Genomic DNA, 6,666 nt, shown 5'->3' with positions numbered 1-6,666 from the left:
GCTGGGTTCCTCCAGTCGGATCCGGCTGTATCAGGGGCAGGCGGTACGAAGATAGAGTCCGACTCTGGAGACGGCTTGATGGACGGCTTGAGGAGGCGCTAGAGAGAGACACCGGTCGGTATAGCCTGTCGGGTGGAGCCGATCCGCGCCAGGGCATCTGCTTGGTCGTTGTCGGCCCGTGGCACGTGAAGGAACTCGCACCCTTTGAAGTACCCACTGATCTGCTGGACGAGGAATCGATAGCTCGCCATGTTTGCATCCTTAGCGTCCCAGGTGCCAGATGACTGCTGGACCACCAAGTCTGAGTCGCCATAACACAAGATCCGGCGTATGCCGAGTTCTTTGGCTAGCCGGAGCCCGTGTATGAGTGCCTCGTACTCGGCCACGTTGTTGCAAGCGGCGAAGTGGATTTGCAGCGTGTATCTGAGTTTGTCGCCTTTGGGAGAGGTGAGGATGATGCCGGCTCCCAAGCCGGTGCGCGTCTTGGACCCGTCGAAGTGCATCCGCCAATGGGTAGAGTCGGGAGCCGGCGGTAGGTAGTTTGTCTCGGCCCAGTCGACGAGGAAGTCGGCCAATGCTTGGGACTTGATGGCGGTGCGGGGCTCGTAAAAGATGGTGTAAGGTGCCAGCGCAATGGCCCATTTAGCCACCCGGCCGGATGCATCCCGGCTGCCTATGATCTCGGCAAGCGGGGTGGTGCACACGACCGTGATGAGATGCTCTTGAAAGTAGGGCTTCAGCTTCTTGGCGGCGAAGTACTGTCATGACCGGGTTTTCGGGATATTAATTTCCCAGAAAACGGCCTTTGTGCTCACCAGCCCCAGGATTACTGTTAGCTGATGAGGCACCAACTTGATTCAAGAATTCCAAGCAAAGTACAAAATATGTAGTACAAGACCATTGTGGCCTAGGAGTACAACAGTTGCTTTCTAGTGGTTGATGGCGGAAGCGGTTTGTGGTACATCTGCATCTGTGGGACTCCATTTCCCACAAGAACAGCTGACCAAGATAACTCCTATCTTCGCGAGGCTGCTATCATCATTGCGTAGGTTCCGGGGCTGTCATCGCAATGCTCTCCCCACGCAAGAAATCTGGCCAAGACAATAGCCAGGGACAAGCCAGTGAGTACGTTTGAATGTACTCGCAAACATTAAGAACACGGATATAATATATAACAAGGGATAATCATGCTCCGAAATATTTTTATGATGATAATGTCTGTCACGAAATAAACGAAATCCGTGATGCTCGCAAGCAGGTAAAATATGAATATGCAATACGGAAGTAGAAAATAGAATGCACTGATCGAGTGTCTGTAGCGACGCCTTGAAAAGGGTAATAAGATAAAACATGCCTCAGTCGGGCGTCTGAGCGACACCACATAAAGGGCTTATGAATAATAAATAAATGACAAACATGCCGCAGTCGGGCGTCTGAGCGACGCCACATAAAGGGCTTATAAAGGATAAATAAATAACAAGCATGCCATAGTCAGGCGTCTGAGCGACACCACATAAAGGGCTTATAAAGAATAATTTAAATAACAAGCATGCCGCAGTCGGGTGTCTGAGCGACACCACATAAAGGGCATATAAAGAATAATTTAAATAACAAGCATGCCGCAGTCGGGCGTCTGAGCGACACCACAGAGAGGGCTTATAAATAATAATCGCAGTGAGTATCCAGGAGGTAGAACCGTCCCAGGGATACTCAATAATTCAAATAATGTAAATGGTTAGTCCATAATAATAAACATAATCCTCATATGTCACAGGTCATAAACAATATCTAGTCCAGCCGTTTCTCCATCCGAAGACCGTCACTAGATTCTAGTTTAGCCGTGTCTCCATCCGAAAACCGTCACTAGACCCATCTCAGACTGAAGTCCTTACCCATGGAACTGGCTATCTGAATAGATATAACCTCTGCAGAGGGTGTACTCTTTACCCACGAGTAATGGATTTATTTAGCCCATCGGGACCAATTCCGCCTACGGCCTTTTAATTGAAAACACGGCTGACCTGCACACACCAGCTTAACTTACCGGTGTCTGGAATCACCCACGTCACGTGTCAAGCAAAACTCTAAGTGGGGAGGCTACAACCTCGACGTAGCATGGGATCAAATTTATATCGCGCACTCTAAGGGGTGCCCCCCTCTCGGTCCCAACCGGAAACACCCATGCCCCCGGACCAGGTGGCATGCCTACCGGATGCATCCGGTATCTTCCACCATGGCCTCTCTGTACGGTGTTTGCCTTGGTAAGGGGTTGACAACTTACTGAACCGTACCCTATCTGCGGCAGGGACAAGTGGTAGTACAAAACAAGTAGGGGAAGTGACTGAACAAGACTCGACCTACGACCGACTCAGGTGGTCCAAGCATTCTCCAAATGATTAGCACAATCGATATATTCCCATTAACAGATAAACTCACCACTCATCAAGCCTCACCATGCCATACCGGACATACTCGTCCCGCCGAGGAACTAGGGACAAGCTTGTGTCTACCCAAGACCACGACTTTCCCGGCTTCCTGCCGGTATGCATGGAAAGCTCGCGAGGATGATTACTATCACCAGCATATCCATTCTAACAGTAGAGCATCTCCAAAATGCACTCATGCGTGTGACTTTATCGTTACATAAAAATAACTTATGCTCCAAGTCAATGTGGTGTTGTAACCGTATCAAAACACCTCACGAAAATATTATGCCAGAGTTCAGAATGATTGCCTTCAAGAGTATCCAAGGGGGTGCACTTTTTGAAAGTTTTCTTCTCTCCCATTTCCTATTTTGAAAAATATACAAATAACAAATATTTCAAAAACAGTACAAAATGTTGTCCCAAATATTTTTGAAATAAATCTTAAAATAAACTAGATGAAATTTGAGAGAGGTAGGAAAAAGAATCAACTCATTTGGAGTTTTATTTTAAAAGATATAGCCAGTCAAAGTTCTGTTTTAAATAAAACAGAAAAAGAAAATGTTTCGGAGGGGCTTACGCTTTCTGTTCAGCGAAAACACATTTTGTGAAACACGTCTCCACTTAAAACGCGCGTCGGCGGGGCTGAGTCGCTGACAGTGGGTCCAGGGGGGCCCACTAGTCAGGTTTGACTATTCCCCCCTCTCCCTCCTCTTCCTCTGCCCGAACGGGGCGGGACTCCGGCGATCGCCGTCGACGAACGGCGGCTCCTCGAGGGCACCTGAGGGCAGGGATGGACCCGCCAGACCGGGGCGGTCCCCCCGGTGGTCGCTGGGTCATCGGGGGTGGAAGGAGTCGCCGGTGGCGAGCTCCGCGGCGGAGGAGGTTACGGGAGTGAATGGGGGTTTGGGCTCCGGTGGTTTCCGATCGAGGCTGAGGCGCTGGGCAGCTCCGCAAGAACAAGGGGAAGTGAGTGGTGGCGCTGGATGGGCGTGGGAGTGCCTGGTTGCGACGAATGGCACCGAAAGGCAGCGGCGGCCGAACCGGCCGGAGGTGGGGGAGACGGCCTCCTCCGGTCAATCCACGGCTAGGGGAGCACTAGGGGGGAGGCATGAGGTCGCCCGAGCGCTCGGGGCCTCCTTTTATAGGCGTTCGAGGCTGGTCCCGCGGCGGCCGAGGATAAGAACGCCGGCGACCGTCGCTCTGTAGCCGCAAGGCGACGTGGCGGCGACGAGCGCGTGCCGACGGGCTCCAGGATAAGCTCGAGCTGTTCACAGGGGCAGCTGGCGCGCGCGGTGGCTTGGGCGGCGCCGACCATGGCAGGAGCTCACTGCCGACGCCGGCGTGCCGCCAAAGGCCCTGACGGCGGCGCTGTAGGGCGCCAGGGGCGGCTTGGCTGGTACTGGCGAGTGCGCGAGGCTAGTGCGCGGCTGTGCAGGCGAGCAAGGGCCAGGGGCGGAGCGCGGCGAGGGCGGCAGTGCGACGCGGCGGCTCGGTGCGCGCGCGTGCAAAACGTGCGCTCTGGGCGCGCCCAGTGCACGCATGGGACGTGCTTGACGAAATGCCAGGGCATCCTAGAGTGCTAGAGGGAGGCTGGCAAATAACAGAACAGGAATAGGGATAGCTAGGAGCTTAGTGGACAAGGTTGCTGGGTCAGCGGAACAAGATCATAATGCAAACTAGAAAACATGCCAAAACTGACTGTGCACACCAAGTGTTCGACAGAATGCCAAGTGCATTTAGGCAACTCTTGGAGTGGCCAAAATCTCCATATCAGGGTCTCTCTAGATGTAGGTGAAGATGGCAAGATCATTTGGGCAAAACCAGAAACTTGCTAGTGCAAGTTTTGGACAGAAAGAAAAAGGTCTCATTGCATGCACTTAAAATCCTCCAATGGGTCCACTCTCCTGGACTTAAGGGTTTTATAGGGAGGGCTACCAGCAGGAAAAAGCTCATGGACACTAGAGCAAAAATAAAACAGGGTTGCAGTACAAATCACCAAACTGGACCAGAATGAAAAAGAGGTTGATTCACTCAAATTTTTCAAAGAACAACACTGGTTTTTAGCATAAAGTTTAATCAAATGCATCTACTGACATCTCCAAACACTTGGAAGAATTTTTAGGAAAACATTTAAATAGGTTGTAGTGCAAAAATGCCTACTGGACCAGATTTGAAAAGTTGATGTAGAGCTCAAAATCTCCAATAACCAAAAGTTATTTTTGCATAAAAGTGATGCGGAAACATCACATGATATCCCCAAATTTTGGTGAAATTTTTAAATGCATTAATCAAATGATTGCAGTGCAACAGAGACTCCAAGTTCATGAAAAATCATTTTAAAAGAATAGAGCTCAGGGAAAGGCAAATCTTGCAATTAAATCCGCTGATAAAGAATTGTTTTATAGGGAGAGTATACAAGTCCAATAATACTTTTGGAAAGTTTCCACTTGAGGTAAAAACTCCACAATATTAAAGAAAAGGGAGGTTCTGAAATCAAGGGATAAATCCAGACAAATGGGAAAAGTTTAATTTCCTGGCAAAATTTTAATTTATAAAATAAGGTCAAAATTTTGGGGTGTCACAAGTACACTCCATAGCACATCTTCTGGTAGTGCGGGTAGTTTTGCTTTGAGCTGGATAGTACTTCGCTCAGATAATACACCGGCCTCTGGACTAGCTGGCCTCGGCCTTCTTCCGGGCGCTGGACCACGACAACTGTACTGACCACTCGGCTAGTCGCGGCGATGTAGAGGAGCATGGGCTCCTTCTCAGTCGGCGCCGCCAGGACAGGTTGAGTAGTCAGCATCTTCTTCAACTCATGGAAGGCTTGGTCTTCTTGGTCGTTCCACTCGAAATGAGTGGATTTCTTCATGAGTCCGTATAGGGGAGAGCCTTCTCTCCTAGCCGGCTGATAAAGTGGTTTAAGGAGGCCAGGCACCCAGTGAACTTCTGCACATCCCGCAACTTGGTAGGAATCTCCATTCTCTCAATGGCCTTGATCTTCACAGGGTTACACTCAATGCCGCGTCCGGAGACCAGAAAGCCTAGAAGCTGGCCGGCTGGTACTCCGAAGACACATTTCTCGGGGTTGAGCTTGATCTGGAATCAGCGCAAGCTGGCAAATGTTTCTTTGAGGTCCTCCAGCAGGGTGCCGCGCTTCTCTGTCTTCACCACAATATCGTCTACGTAGACGTGGGCATTTCTGCCAAGTTGCTTGAGGAGGGCATTTCTGCATGCAACGCTGAAAAGTGGCACCGACATTCCTTAAGCCGAATGTCATGGTCAGGTAACAGAAAGCTCCAAATGGTGTGATGAAGGCAGTCTTCAGGCGGTCTGCTGGGTTCAACTTGATCTGATAGTACCCTGAGTAGGCATCCAAAAAACTCAACAGCTCGCATCCGGCCGTGGAGTTTATCACTTGGTCAATCCGTGGCAAAGTAAATGGATCTTTGGGGCAGGCCTTGTTGATGCTGGTGTAGTCTATACACATACGCCACTTGTTGTTCTTCTTCAACACCAAAACTAGGTTGGCAAGCCATTCTGGAAAAATACTTCCACAATAAGCCGGCCGCGAGGAGCCGGGCTATCTCTTCTCCTACGATTCTTCGCTTCTCTTCCGACAGTCGGCGGAGGGGCTGCTTGACCAGCTTCGCGTCGGATCGGACGTGTAATTTGTGCTCGGCGAAATCCTTCGGAACACCCGGCATGTCCTTTGGGGACCGTGCAAAGATGTCTCGATTCTCACGGAGGAAGTCGACGAGCTCGCCTTCCTATTTACTGTCCAGGTTTGCCCCAATGACAGCAAAACTTTCCGGGTTCTCCGGGTCTAGAGGTATCTTCTTCGTCTCCTTGGCCGGCTGAAAGGAGCCATGTGCATCATAATCCTTGGGGTTTGGGGACAAGGTCGGCTGCTTGCCGGCCATGGACACAACCCATTCCAGTATCTTCTTCTCTTCTGCCACTACGAGGGACTCGGCCAGCCGACTGCTGGCTGCTGCACACTCGATGGACTTCTTGTAGTCGCCGGCTACAATGATGATCCCCTTGGAGCTCGGCATCTTCATCTTCAGGTAGGCGTAGTGGGGTACAGCCATGAACTTGGCCAGAGCAGGTCGGCCAAGCAAGGCGTGGTAAGGGCTCTCCAGATCTACTACCTCGAACCAGATTGCTTCTCGGCGAAACTGATCTTTGTCTCCGAAGAGAACATCCATCTTGGTCTTGCTGATCGGGGAACAGGACA

The sequence above is a fragment of the Aegilops tauschii genome, chromosome 7 (genome assembly GCF_002575655.3).
Source record: "Aegilops tauschii subsp. strangulata cultivar AL8/78 chromosome 7, Aet v6.0, whole genome shotgun sequence".
NCBI classification, from domain to species: domain Eukaryota; kingdom Viridiplantae; phylum Streptophyta; class Magnoliopsida; order Poales; family Poaceae; genus Aegilops; species Aegilops tauschii.
Note: the sequence above shows the minus strand (reverse complement) of the source record.